General features: G+C 42.0%; 2 protein-coding genes across 3 annotated transcripts in view; one reads left to right on the forward strand and one right to left on the reverse strand.

Moving 5' to 3' along the window:
• LOC309698216 (uncharacterized protein) overlaps window positions 1–7,295 on the reverse strand; it is a gene marked incomplete at its 3' end in the record, with an annotated part of 171,613 nt that extends 164,318 nt beyond the window's left edge. The window contains exon 1 of the mRNA XM_082520515.1: window positions 6,941–7,295. The remainder of the gene's footprint in view (window positions 1–6,940) is intronic.
• The window catches only part of ppargc1a (peroxisome proliferator-activated receptor gamma, coactivator 1 alpha), a 310,846-nt gene that overhangs the window by 246,430 nt on the left and 48,599 nt on the right, over window positions 1–15,817 (forward strand). The window lies entirely within an intron of this gene.

The following is a 15,817-nucleotide window of genomic DNA, read 5'->3' on the forward strand; positions in this document are numbered from 1 at the left end:
CACGCACAACTACACACACAAACTCTGACATATCCTTTAAATATGGAACACTTAGACTGTCACATGCCTGCCTCGATTTGTCTGTGGAGTCATGTGGGCAGGAGGATATGGAGTTTACGATAGCAATATCAAAGTAACTAAATGTGAAGCTGCCTCCTGGCTCCGGCATATGTTGCCACATGATGGGAGCATATAGCCGGGTGCAGTGTGTGTGCATGCTGAGGCAACATACTGCTGTGGTCAATTTAAAGTTTTCACCTGTCGCACAGGTACCCGCCACCATTTGCTTTATATCCTAAAAGCTACACCAACTCCAAAATGCACTGTATATTGTTTCCACATGCTAACGGCTAAATCCAATAATGCTGTTTACATATAAAAACAATATTAATCATAGCTGGAAATGTTCCCAATTTCAAAAACATATGTGGACTGAAATGAAAGCTTTTTTTCTTCTTGTTGTTGTTCTTTAAATGTCGTAAAATAAATGATTCAAAAGACTTTGCTTTTCAGACAATGTAAACAAATATGATTCATCACTCCAACCTTTATTTTTCTTTATTCGGTGGCATCTTATTTGTCACTGCAGGAACCATTTTGCTCACTAAAGAGAATGTATTTAAAAGTAAATAACAAAAAAAATGGGTTCCCCACAGTCTTAAAGAAAGGTCATTCCACAACAACAACAGCAGCAGAGGTAGCAGCGGTACTGTGGAATATGGTTTATGAGGGAGACAGCTGTAGTAAGGTCAAACAGAGGGGTTCAGAGAATATGACACGAGGGAGTAAACGGCCCTGTGTTGGTAGCTAAGAAAGGGTAGAGGTTTAGCACTGGTTGTAATTAGCTACACTCATGCTATGATCTGGGTGTCACCGTGAGACAAGTGAATATAAATACAAACAGCAGCATAAATGTTCATGTGTTGTAGCGCACAGGCGAAAACATGCATGCAAACATGTCTGACAAAGGTAGATACGAGCTGGTACCGGTGCACGTGTGCTACATGTTTGTTGGAGCTGACAAAAGCAAAACAATGCAAATCAGTTTGACTGCCTTCACATTTACATGCATGAGTTGTCACGCTGTACACTTATCTTTACTCTCGTTCTCTCGCTAATGGGATGCTGTTTAAACCAGTCCTCCTCCCTCTTTCCCTTTATCACGTGGGCTTCTTCCTTTACTGGTGACGAATTTACAGGCACGCAAACAAAAGTCACTGATTGAAACTCGGTAAGTCTAGATACTAACCACATCAAGCTTTTCAGAGGACCATTTTCCCTTGGGGTCTTGAGTTACCGCTATTTGTAGAGTCAATGCATTCATAGTGCCAAACGGGCTGGGGGGAGGACGTTTGCACTGGTGTTAATCAAAGAAACGGTTAATGCTTGGAGCTCCCAGAAATGATGCAAATTGAGAGGTTTAGCTTGTTGTAAATTCTGCGTGAGTTGACAAATTTGTATTGCCGGCTATAAAGAGGTTAAACGTTTCTAAATTAAAAAGGTACACAGTTTATTAAATGGAGAGTTGGAGAACTAAAAAAAAAACCCAAAAAACTGTTGAATGAAGACGAGAAAATATGGAAATTGGGGGGAATACGGGAAATTGAGCTGCTGCTGTAAGCCTTTGGGGTGATACGCTTATCTTAGTTTGAACCGTTTTCATTTAACAGTCAATGCAAACAAAGAGAACATTTGATAAAATGCTGCAGAGGTAGGCTGACCACTTACTAAAAAAGAAGGCACAGGCAGACTTCATATAACAAACTACTCCAGAGATGCAAACTGAGTGTGACCAGATGAGACAGTAATAACACTCTTCCCCTTCGCCGAGTCTAACCCCCCCTTCACGGCACTCAGGTGGGACGTGCCCTCAGACGAGACATGTCACGACTCGCCTGATGGGATCCACGGAGCGGAATAACCAGGTCCGACAAACAGTCCCCCACCTCCGCCTGCCAGCTTCCTTGTTCTTCCTCTGTTCTCCCGAGCAGGCCGAACTTGACCAGCCACGGGACGTTGGGGAAGAACCCAGGGATGGGTGGGGGTGGCGGTTTGGATTAGGCCTGATCCCTTCAGCTTTCAGCACGAGCTGGAGGAAGGCTGGAAAAAGAGGCATTCTATCAGCGAATTAAACTAAGATTCATCCAGGGCTTATGTGATTAAAAGGGGAAGAGGACAGCATCAATTAACAAAATCCCTCCCCAACATTTTCGCCAATATTTGTTTGAGGACGTGCTGTCTGCAATGTAAGCCCCTTTTGATGCCACGCGCAAATATTTGGAGTTTATTTCACTGGGGCTTCTCACAGCAAATGAGCCCGTAGCTTTTAATGAGGATGGAAATTTAAAAGAACACTTGTGCATGTCAAGAAACGAACGTGTTTACACCCACGATGTAGATTACACCGGCTAGAAATAGCAACAAAACAGACTGTGTCACCAAACTTGACAATGCTATTTGCGTAACGCTGAAAAACCGAGTTTGTAGGGTTTGAAAATGGAGCACTGTAACAAAAAATAATTTCCCCCAGGGATCAATAAAGTATTCTGATTCTGATTCTGATTCTGATTTGTTTCGAAAGCCAATTCTGCCTTATTTTCTCAGAAGACCTTGTCTTTGTGTTTCACCTCAATATGACCCCTGCTGAAATGTCACAGCGAGCCAGCCATCACAGAGAAAGGATTTTACAGCACCTTTGTGTACAGTGTGTCGCCATCTCATTAGCCCTACAATATGGTGATCTGACATCCGAGAGGGCTCCCTGCTCGTGAGACATTTGCAATCTCGGCTGACACCGCTCCCCCGTTCATTGTTTCTGGCACCATTGTTCACCCGCCACATCATCGACTAGATAAACCGCAGACATACCACTTACAACTGGCTCCCCCTGATTAGCTGCGCTGACAAACGCGCAAATAATACCCGTCCACGCGTTCATAAAAACACAGTCAGAGGACGCGTGCAAACAAGTGGCGTCTCATAACCGTGGCCCCGTTGCTACGCGAGTGCATTCTTAAAAGTTGATTCTTCAACTATTAATCCTAATTAATGGGCCTGGTGTGGAGGGGCGATAACCACTAAACAGAGATTATCAGCCAGCGGGACACTCAATAAAGAGCCACTCTGCACACAAAAGCCTTGGGTGCACTCAGTGGCTAGTCGAAAAGGGGAAGGGGTGGTGGTGGTGGTGGGGGGGGTCAAGTGTGAGAGGAGGAGCAGGAAAGGAAGGAGTTAAAAAAAAGTGTGAGTGATTGAGGCAGGCAGTTAAAACAAATGTTGTTGGGGGGGGGGGGGGGGGGAGCGCTGGAGAGAGAGAGGGGAGAAAAACTGGGTTGAGAAGAGAAAAGGGTCCTTTATCCCCGATCCCGGGAGTGTGGACTAGAGTGTGAGCAGCCAGATCAGAGGGCTCTACCAGCCATCAGGGGGTTCATGCTAGCGTGGCTGCAAAGCACAGCTTTCTGAGGAACACAGAAGTGGCCTCTGGGTACATGCTGGAAATAAGATGTTACAAACAGGTTTTGGGTATGGCTGTGAAAGCCCTGAGTTTTAGCCGGTGATGACTCTGTCAATCTGTCTTGCTTGATGACATACCCTGGCTTCTGTTTCTTTCCACTGTGTATTAAACTACAGACAGTTTCTGTTTATTAGTTCTGTTTTTATCTCTGTTTGCCTGCATTCTCCCCTTGTAACAGAGTTACATTTTCAGAGACGAATCCCAATGCGACTGCAACAATTCCACATTTATTCTGGTTTCGATCAATCTGTCCATTTGCTGCGGGAGAGGAGGTGTCAATATTGTCTGTTTTTAGTAGCGGCTGAGTGAAGCTGTTTGACATGAGAAATAGACAGTACAAAGAAAAGTAAAAAAGAGAGAGGGAGGGAGAGTGAATCGCGACCAGAATTTCATTTTCACCTGAAATCTTTTACCTTTTTTTTTCTCTACTGAAAGCATCAATCTGATTTACTTGGTGTGTCTCAGTAATATTGCTTGTTGTGGCACCTTTTATGACTGATTATATTACCTCAATTCTTCTACCGAGCAGAAAGTGAGGATTTGCACAATTATGATGAGGGTGGAAATGGCACCTGGTCTAAAACAATATCATGGCTTGTGTGTTTTACCAGTAATGGGAACATGTACGTGACGGGAGATGATATGAATTGTGTCTCATTATCAGTCTCAGTAGAGACAATTCACACATGGCTCATCATTTCAAAGCAACTGGTTTGATCATTAAAATATTTATTTATTTATTTATTGTATTTATTCATTTTAATATAAGGTATAAGCTAGCAGATATTGATAAAATCATTGAGTTGCTTCCATTGCCAGTGTTACCATGTGTGATGCGTACATCCATCCACCCAGCATGCCCTGAGTCTGTCCCTAGGCTTTCTCCAGTGATGAATGCCTGCAACACCTTAGCTAAGAGGAATCTACAAGGCAGATGCCCAGACCGCCTCTGCTGACTCCTTTCGATGTGGTAGCGGCTCTTCTCTGAGCTCCTTCCAAATGACTGAGCGAAGGCTAAGGCTGAACCCTGGAGGAAACTCATTTCCACCACTTGTTTCCACAATCTCATTCATTCAGTCACTACTGAGTACCTGACCACAGTTGAGAATAGGAATCTAGATCAACTGGTAAACTGACACTCAGCTCCCTTTTTACCACTTTGGGCAGTAAATTGTTCTTCACCCAGAGTGGAAATGCTACCCTTTTGTCCCTTAGAACCATGTCCTCAGACTCTGATGTTCTACCTGTCATGCAAGATGCTTCATAAGCTGCAAACCCGTCTGAGCTGGAGTTCATCGCTCAATCGCCAAGGGATGAGTAGAGTAGAGATGAGATCCCGAGGCCATCAGGCGATGTCTGGTTGGACATGCCTACACAGACATGCCTACACATTCTATCAATAAACATCATGAACAGAATCAGTGACAAAGGCCAGGGCTGGTAAGTCTGACTTATTACTGACAATGTGCACCAAGCTTTCAACAATGGTTGTACAGGGACCAGATAGTCTGCAACAGTAGGTCTGATATCCCATACTGAAGAACACCCCCCATTTAGGACACCTTGAAAGATGTGGTCGAATACCTTTTCCAAATCCATATAACCCATCTAGACTGGTTAGGCAACCTACCATGTGCTGTCAAATATCCTCAAGAGGATAAAGAGCTTGTCTAGCGTTCCATGACTGGGACAAAAACCGCAATGTATTTTCAGCAGCTGCAAAGAATTTGCACGAGCAGTGCAACTCCTCAGTTATAACAAATCAAAATGACGGATCCATTGCCCATCTATTAAACATACTGATACTGTACCTTCACCATGGTCATTTATATCAGAGCGTGTGTTTTCTGTCGCTACTGTCAAAACACAAGTCTCAGCAGATCATCTCCTGTTCGCTTGTTGAGTAGGTGGGAGCTGTCGTCGGTTTATTGATGTAAAAAAAAAAAAAAAAAGTCAACCCTGTTCTGTATGCTCATTACTGAAAACACGATAAAAAGCAAGGGTCGCAAATAATGTATCATTATCTCTCTCTCTCTCTCTCTCTCTCTCTCTCTCTCTCTCTCTCTCTCTATATATATATATATATATATATATATATATATATATATATATATATTAGGGGTGCAACGATACACAAAATTCACGGTTCGGTTCGGTTCGATACTTTGGTGTCACGGTTCGATATTTTTTCGATACAAAAAAATGTTCATGCATTTTTAATTTGTCATTTATTAAAATTATAAATATATATTTTAACTCAAAAGTACAGTTTTTAAATTTAACCCTAACCCTTGTGCGTGTTTTTTATTTTGACAGCGAATGCGCACCTGCGGACCACTTATGTGCAGCCCTGGTTATTTAGCTCGTCATATTGCAGCCACAGAAATTCTTTTGTCCATGAAACCATAAAGCTGCACTTTCTTTTTGCCTTATAGTCTGATTTGTCATAACTTCTCCGTTTTGTGGTAAGCTTTTCTTTGGCTGTCACTTCTTCACCCTGACCTGTCTTATTTGGCTCAGCAGAACTGAAATGCTTTTACACGCTCACTCACATAAGCTCAGCGATTCTCTGCGCGATCAACCTCTCACATGTGTAAGCTGCGGGAGATTTCACTTGTCATGTTTGCATAGTAAGCTAACGATTAATAAGACGATGTCAGAGGAATTGGTGCACAAATTATCATCACTCACAGATCAGTGCTGTCGCTCTCTATACACAGTTCGCACGATTGCAAAGTGAAAGCAAAAAAACAAGCGCAAATTCAAACGCGACTTCAATATGTCACATATTGACAGTGGCTCACCGATGCCAATGACATAATTACCCAGCTACATTTCTGAAAGAATGCAAAAGCATTGACATATATTTTTCCTACAATAGCCCGACGGGCAGGGAAGAGAAAGATTTTGGTAGCCCGACTGAAAAAAATCGCTAGCTCCAGGACGTCGGGCTAGCGATTTTGCGAGCCCTGTATCTGATTGAGGAATCACTCATCTTTGGAAAAGAGAGTTTATTACAGAGAAATGTCTCTTTCCAAAATAAAAGCTATACTATCCGCTTCTTCTGGGCTATATTCTCAGCAGCATAAGGAGAATCCTGTGCTAACAGCTGTCTAAATGACTCGGCTAAAGTTAGTAGCATGCTTGTTGTTTTTGTCTTTGCACTAGGATGATGTCGGCGTAAATGTGCAGTCATATTCGTTGTGTTCCCACTAGTGCTTTCAGGTTAATCTTGTTGAAATGACCTTAACGCCACAACACGGCAAATCTCCGTTAACGAGCTACCGCCGATCGCTCCGTGCATGGGGCTAGACGGCCAACACGTTAACGAGCTAACTGCGCTAACACACTAGTTCACACCAATGTAATTGAGCATTGCATGGCACATCCAACATACTGTTTTACTTTAGTCCATGACTCGCTTACCTTCAGGGTCATACGTCACATGAAAACCAAAATAATTCCAAACGCCAGATCTGAATGAGGTTCAATTTGCCTGTTGCAAGTAGAGCTTAACTTCTGTCTCGCTAGCTTGCCCTGCGCTCTTCCTTCTGACTATGCTGTCTGTGTTGAGCGCTCAGTGGATCTGCGCTCGACAGTGCAGCCTAGGCGGAGTAGTCGAACACAGATTCACTGAGCGCTCAACACAGACAGCATCGTCAGAAGGAAAATTGATAAAATAAATTACAAATGTTGTATTGTTCGATACATATGCGTACCGAACCGAAAGCACTGTATCGAACGGTTCAATATCGATACGAATATTGTTGCACCCCTAATATATATATATATATATATATATATATATATATATCTATATATATATATATATATATATATATATATATCTATATATATGTATATATATATATATATATATATATATATATATATCACACAACAGGTAGATCTCAAAATACTGTTTTTGTTGATTTTTGCAGAACAATTTGTTTCAGTTTGAGGAGGTTTGCCTGTATTATTTCTGCAACTCTTATCACAGCTCATTTCTTGCTTCTCTTCATCCACTCAGCCTTGAAATTCTTTTGAATTTTTTTTTCTCCCAGAAAGATAAATATAGTGGTAGTGTCAAATACTAGTGTGGGTAAACACATTAACTATTTTTCAAATGTTATAAAAATGACTGGGGCCATGGCATTAAGGTATCTAATGTGTGAAAACCGAGGGCAGGGGGGGATACTACTGAGGGCAGGGACAGGAAATGACACTACAAATTAGCTTGATGAGAGAGACTAGTCTGACTATGGGAGGGTCATTAGGAAAAAAAGGAGCATCATTTCTTGCAGGATGTCACACTCCATCAGCAGCTTAAGGTGTCACCTGTCCTTGCTCAAAGGGTCTTTTCAACTCACATTCAGTGTGAAGGTGTTTGCCAGGGACACATGCACACAGTGGGTTTTTTTTTTTTAAATTTTCCACAGCTTAGAGGTAGAATATCATGAAGTCTTATAGAGGATGGGGGAAAGCAACTGTTTTGGGTTCTGCTATTCCCTTCTGTGTTGCTTTAATTTAATAAGCCTGGCAGATAACGCACGTGTGACTGACTGCATGTTGGATCAGTGAACTGAGACATATGGATTATTATAAATGAAAAGAAAATGTGTCGGGTCAAGAAAAGCTATATGCTAGCACGTGACTCGAACCAAAGAGAGCTGCAGCTGAAAGACTCGCTCATCTATTATTTAAAAAGAAAATAGGAATGACATTTTCTGGTCATGGGTGGGTGCGTGTGCTTTGCTGTGGCAATGCCACATAGCCCCCGGAGTCATCGTTTGTGCTTACACACTCATCACAGTCCAAAGCAGCTCGGGCTTGCTCGTGACGTGATCTTTGACTCCGGGTTGCCAGTTTGGCACATACCTCCAGCGTTGCGCACCAGGAGAAGCCAGTTTCCCCAGGCTTCATATTTATTAGCACTGATGTGTGTGAGCTGGCGTGCAGCATGAGCAGCCGGGCGAGAGCGCAGCGGACGCAAACCATGCTTGACGTGGCCATCTCATGTGGAAGGCGAGAGTAAATAAGATTCCAGCAGGGAGGAAAATGCACAATCATTGCCTGGGAACTGGGGCCTCCCGTCAAGAGATTCATGCAAACCTAAGCAGGCTCCTACTTCGACTCTTCACTGAGGCTGAGTTAAAGTCTTTACTCAGTTAACCATCCTTTAGTGGTTACGAATTGACTTGAGGAATGTGCTTGGTCTCCTGCAGCAGCTAGCTTAGGCTAAAATCCCACACGTTAGCTTACCACTACCTCAGGTTGTGAGTGAGAAATCCACCGCTTTCCTCCCCCGTCCAGTTCTAAATGTCATTCCCCACAGTATCTTTCCTGTACAGATATGCTGCCCTTCAGCATGACTGGATTCTCTCAGGAAGAGATGTGAGAAGACACAAGGAAATTCTCTGATATCAACAGAAAAGTGTCCTGTGTTATTACAACACTGTGTGCACTCATGTAAAGGCTATAACTTAATCTTCGTGAGGAAATGGTGTTTGGGGCCTGGGAAAGAAAGGTAATTTGCAAGTCAGAATAGTCCCTTTAATAGAGGACTTGAAAAGAGGTTACTTGATATCGAACAAGTCTAAAAATCTGGTTTCCCAGCTATCTTGTATGAAGACCACGCATGACTTAAAATAGCCAGCAGAAGGGCCAATCATAATACTTTATTTTGAGAATGTAATTTTCTCATGCCTTGCCAGTAATTAACCTTCACACAATAAGGTATTGGAAGCACCACAGACACAATTCCAGACCCACAGTTTGTTTAAAAGACGAGGCTATATGATAGGCTGTGTGTAACAGGGGAATGGAGGAAGAAGAGAAAAAAAGGAGCCAAGATTCGACTTTATCTTCTGCAGGGAACCTTTTCTTTTGCATTCTCTGCCTGGTTTTATTCAAAACTGCTGTTTCTTCACTTCTGCTGAATTGGGTTTTGTTCCTGGCTAATTCCAGCCCGTCTCAGTCCAGGGGCTCGTGGGAACTGCCGCGATCGCTTACAATCACTTCAGTCAAACACCTGGGAGATAATTGACTGGGCTTCGGTCAAACTTGTTTTTTTACCCCCTCTCTCTCTTTCTTTCCCTGAGTCTTCACAATGGAGACAAAGAACATGGGCACAAAAAAAGATCAGAATCACTAAATCCATTCCCAGACAAGGCACTGTATAGATGGCCCGAGAGCCAAATTGCCTTGCCCCAGTCTGGGCCAGCTGAATGTGAAAATGGTTGAGGAACAGTTGTGGTTTGAGCTTGGCCGTCTCAAAGGAGATGTAGTGTTGGAGAACATAACACATAAGACAAATGTATTGGTTTTTTTCATACCTTAACAAATGCTTTCAGGCTTTAATTCCCAGACCCAGAATCTGTAACATGGCAGAACTATACACAATAACTTACACACTAACACTGGCAGGGTGGTTTTACAGCTGGCTAACGTGCAGCAACATTAAAAGCTTCCTTTTATATAACCCTATTCAGTTTATACTACACTGGGTGTCAGCTTATGTTGAACAGTGATACTGCTCACATGATATGAAGCCCTTCTGCTTAATGGAGGTGCATTTGTTCCAAACATAACTGTCAAGTCCTGTCGTGTTACTTAGTTTATTATTAGAAACTTAAATGTCAGTTGTGTCAGTGTTTAAAAGTCTCCTTCTTTCGGATTCAAAACACACGTATAAGTATGAAAATTACATTTTCTAATATAATAATTTGTATGCACTGCAGCCACTGGTTGCCAGGGAAGATGTATATATTCCTGGTGGTTGCTAAGGTGGCTACCTGATCGCCATAGTTTGCATGCAAGACACCAATTTGTCTGCAAAAACTACTCATTGGCCGAGAGTGAAACTTCTGCGTTGTGTTGTGTCGACCTTTTCACAGTTTCACAACTGGTCTGCAACTAGTTGGTGAGGGTTTGCAGACAAGTCTGTGTTTTCTTTGTAAACTACAGATGAGCAAAGCAATTGCAAGGAGGGTGTCAGTGCAGTGCTATATACGTTTTTGCAACTGATTTCACCTTGTGATTGTCACATTCACTCGGCAACCAGTTATGAGTATGTTTTTTTTCTAGCAACCTGGTGCTGCAGGGAGTTCCTGATATGTCTCTATGTAGACCTGTGTGACTGACATAATTATTTTAGAAAATGTCCTAAACCTAAATGTCCAAAGTAAAAACAAGGACTGACAGCTGTTATCAGACACCCACCAACATTAAGATTTTTCAGAATTTCCACACAAATGTTCCTCCACAAACACCACTGTGCACAGGACACACACACATGGGTAGAGTGTCTATAACATTGGCCACTTACTGTATTATCATGGTCCCACATTTGATGGCCCACATTTTTACTCAGGAAAGAAAGGGAACTACTAACTAATCATTTTTGAATTAGTGCATGGCAGCAGCAAGAGCAGTCATTAAAATCACACTGCTATTATTCATTAGACAGCACATAGACAGCACAGTTTTACTGTTAAACATAATCACGCCCAAGTTTCATTATCCGTGGGAAGTATTTATTATGAAACAATCCTGCAGCGTGCTCTTATCAGTGACTGCAATTTAGTGAATTCATGTTATTGACTCACTAATATTATTCAAGGTCATGATCCGCCATAAATAAAATCCATAAAAAGGAGCCTTGTAAACAACAGTGGACGAAGTTGACTTTTTGTCTTGCACTTGGCGGCACAGTAGTTCTCATACATATAGAAAATGATTTATCCTCCATACCATGTGGCAACCTCCTGATGTGAAATCACATTTTCGCACGGATGTGGTTATATTCTTGGACTGTTTACTCCTCGTGCCTCTGGGGCAGAGAGTAAATTGAGGGTAATTATTATTGGGGTATGGAAATGTGGACGGCCGTACATACCCGAGCGTGCCTCACTTACGAGATGCCTCACAAGAACACAAAGCGAGTAACTGACACTCGTCCACATGGGAGTCGCTCTCCCGCTGATGCTGACTGAAATCTGTAAAGTGTTTAAGTCGTGTCACCCCAATGCTACTTTGTGGATTGTGTCTTTTCATTAGGAATGTGGCCTCATCTATTTATATGACAGTCACTTGAGTCATGAGGCTTGAACAGCCTAACCCTAACCACAATGCTTTGCCAACACTGACCCCGACTGCTCCGATTTTTTTGTCTTTTTTCAGAGCTTTTGCCAAAATAATTATTTCCTAGTGTTATTTTAAAATTACTCACCTTATTCTTGTAAGCTTTTATCTCAACAATTTTCTGTCACACCCATGTCCAATCAACTATTTCCTCAGCCAGGTAATATTCTCCCATGCTTCTGTTTATATATCACATGCTTAGTGTTTCTTTGATCACCCTCCATCTTATGAGTAATTTTCTGTGAGTTTTCCGTAGTTGGAGTTTTGGATGATACCATTCTACACACCAAACCAAATCTCATACATTTCATATAGGATGTGCTGTTTTTTTTAAAGCTTTAGCCTGCACACAGTTGCTGCATATGTGCATGCCACTTTACAACCCACCTCCACTCCACTCTTCCTTTCATGCTGTGTCCGGCTTAATCTGTGTCATATGTGTTGTCAGTGACACCCACCCCTCCAGCTTTCCTTGTGTCCGTGGGGCAGGGAGGCCCCAGAGCAGAGCCATGCCACCGAATATAAATGGCTGCAGATGGAAATAGCAGTCTTTGGACTAAAGTGGTCCTTACTGTTTGTTCCCTACTACTGACTCAACTCTTGATTCAAATTCTTACAACACTAAAGAAAACCACCACTTAAAAGACAGAGAGAAAAAGCAGAGGACAACAGTTATTGGGAAATATGTCGCATAGGTTGGATAGTCTTAAGCGCCTGGGTTGAAGGCTAATGGACTTCTTTTTAGGTTCTTGAAGACGTTTCACCTCTCATCTAAAAGGCTTCTTCAGTTCTGCATAGTACACAAAGGTTGGAGACAGCACATGCATGTACTAGTAGGGAAACAAAGTAGTCATTTGATTCTATGTTTTTTCAAATACTGCCTAAATTTTTCTGCAGTATTTTTCTGCAGTCTTTCTGACCTCAGTACTGGACACGTGACCAACTGTGCATTGGTGTTTCGTCAGTAGTTGCTGGCATGTTTTCAAATTTAAGCAAAAACTAAAAGACCTAAAATGTTTCCTATATTTCAGTCTTTTGTGGATGCGCTCTACAGATAAATGGCACGAACCTAAAACATTTATATGTTTGTGCTAGCTTCAAACGTGAGAAGAAGGGTGTAAAAAAGAAAAGTTGTTGCTATGGGATGATACAATGTGAGCTATTCTGTCCCTCCCTTTGAGCAAAGTCTTGAAGTCTGCACATGTGATCTCTCCACGTTGTAACCTACTCGGGTTGCAGTTGAATGCATGCTTTGGCAGCTTGCATCTTAGCACTTCGCCTTGAAGCTATAAGAAGTTCAAGCAGGAGTCGTAATGATGTCATGACAGATGCTATAATCGAATGTCCTCCACCTTACACAACATTTGCTATACATTGCTTACAAAATACAACACAAAAACACCCCAAATAAGCCGCATCTGTTCTTGCTGGGGCCATTTAAGTTTCATTGCCTCTACATTTGTGTTATCATAGTGGTAGGTGCTCTCTCTCTTATTAGTATTGTGTCTATCATGATACCCTTCTACCTCATTTTCTATTCTATATTAGGATGACTGATGTCTTGAAATAAGAATTGAAACCACAGAGATGATTATCTTCAACACCGTAGCTAGAACATTAACAGATTTTCTTTCCATTATCAGCCAGGAGCAAGATTAAATCATGTCATCTTCTAGTTCCATATCTGTCTTTGTGCTATGGGCAGCATCCTAGCTGTTCACACATCGAGCTTTGGCTGCTAGAGGAATTTTTCACATTTCTGGCCCATTACGCTCGGCTGGGCCTTGATGAAGCCAAAATTACCTGCTTTAATTGCTGTGTTTTATAGACTGTACATGAGGCTACCCGCGCTAAATACAGCCTGCTTAAATTAATGGGAGCGTTCAGCGTTAGTGCATTTTTAATGAGGAACGGAGGCTGCCAGGATAGTTTTCTATATGATGAGGCACCCACTTTCCCCTTCGTTTGTGACACTGGCACGATGTGTTGTGGCGCCCCAGCACACACCAGCTGGTATCCAGTGTGACGCCAGGAGGAAGCCGGTGCGCCTGGTAAGGTGCGCCCCACCCAGCAGTGACAAGGAAACAAACTAGGCTCTCTCTTTGAGGCCTTTTTTTTTTCTGCAAGCCAAGCGGCGTGACATAAAACTTTCTGTCTGCGATGTAAATACCCACATTCACAGGCAACCTTTCACACAAATATACATGCATGCACATAGACGGCTTGGTATTTTTCCATGTTCGTAAACGAGCGTGCACCTGTTGTCACTGCAAACGCACACGCACACACACGCACGCACACGCATACATACAAAGCTTATCAAAGAAAAACAAGAGTTTACGGCGTTATATGTTATAGGATACAGGGTGTAACCCTGATTTACATTTGTATGTGGAGTGCAATGGAGTACGGAGAGTAGAAACGGCAGTCAGCAGAGAAGATAACCCCAAAACATTAACTCTAAATTTATGCCAGGATCCTATTCCCTCTCACTGAATTAATGCTTTAATCTCTTCCTCTTTGTTGCATGTGTACTTGGGCGCAGTGTGTGTTTGTGTGTTGGGAGGTTGGGGGTGGAGGATTATATTTCTCAGCAGCCACTGTTTTTAGTAGTTCTGTTGGAATGAAAGAATTTACCACAGAAGTCCGGCGCCTGAGAAATTGCACCTTTTTGCCATTTCAGTCTTTCCTCTATTCAAAGTCACACCAATAGTCCCCATCAGTTCTGCTGTCTTTGCATTTCCCCTTCCACAAAGAAATAGCTAGTGTTCTTTTAATGGGAGATTACCTTCAAATGCAAGCTTAAAAGATTATGCGCTTTCATATATGTCTTTGAGGTCCATTATTCGATGTCATTTCTTGAACATTCGGTGCTCTCCCTCACTTTTCCCCATCTCTCCTTTTTTGTATTTGTTCCGTGTATCTTTAATTCACTGCTTTATCTATTCAGATAATAGTCACCTGCTCCTAATGTGAAGCAAGACTTTCTTTTTTTCCCCCTTTTTTTTCCTCCCACTGGAAAATCTATGTCACATCTGTGACTTAACGTACTGCATCTTTGATCCCTTGGCTCACTCTGCATGCAGTACCGCCAACATGTCCACTGACAGACCTTATCCATAATTTATTCCATTCTAAAATGAAAAATCAGACGTATGCCGGGGAATATTCATTTTTCCCATCACCGTCCTGCCACCTGAGTCATCGCTTTATGAATTATTTTGACGATTGGTAATGATGTCCTGTGTTGGTAGGCCATTACAGGAGAGGAACTTAATTTGCCCATTGTTAATTAATTGCTTCATTCTTGGTGGGAGTAATAAAAATGCTATTAAGTAAAATACCTCTATCATTAACCTAACTTTGTTAATATGGGTATCAGTGGGGCTCAATAAACAAAAGCTGTAGAGCCTACTGCTGCATAGGGGTAATTAAAAATTCACTGTCATTAATTATATTGGATGGAAGATTTTCCAATGAGTTTGATTCTAGTTAGCTATTCACAAAGATCTCCATCAGACTCTCAGCAGAAACACAGACTTTTTATCGGTCCTGGGCTTCCTGCTGTTTATCTGCACTGCGTGAGTCTATGCAGGTTTGTGCAAAAGTCTTCAGCATCCCTCATTGTTTTTATTTTACTTCCAAGAAGCCAGACTTTGTTCTGATTTTTAAAGTGGTCTTTTGAAGTTTTTCTTTGAACATTGGCTGCTTTTTTACTCATTTTCAGTCCATTGCTTTCACCCGACCGTTTTCAGAGGAATGTTTTTTTGTTAAGCCACCTAACACTGACCTATGAGTCATTCAAGCATAATAAAGACACCTAACCCAAGAGGTGAAACAGTGTTGTGTCTACACATAACAGACAACTTAGCAAAGAACCGATTTCAAACTGCATCTTTGAGTGCCTTGTTACTAGCGGTCTGTCACAGAAACACATCATTTGTTCCAATTTTTTTGTTCGATCTATGAAAACTGCCAAAGATAACATGAGAAAGAAAACATGGCATGTCGCAGAATAGTGTTTAGTAAGCACTTCGAGGAAAGTGGACAAATGGAAGACAGAAGAAGAGTCCTGCTTATAGAACTGTAGTGGATGGACAGCATCTAAAAGTCTTATCCTAAAGAAACAGGAGGCAGAGGGTGCCAAATTACACAAGAATT

Source organism: Aulonocara stuartgranti, assembly GCF_965226115.1.
Source record: "Aulonocara stuartgranti genome assembly, chromosome: 3".
In the NCBI taxonomy this organism is placed as follows: domain Eukaryota; kingdom Metazoa; phylum Chordata; class Actinopteri; order Cichliformes; family Cichlidae; genus Aulonocara; species Aulonocara stuartgranti.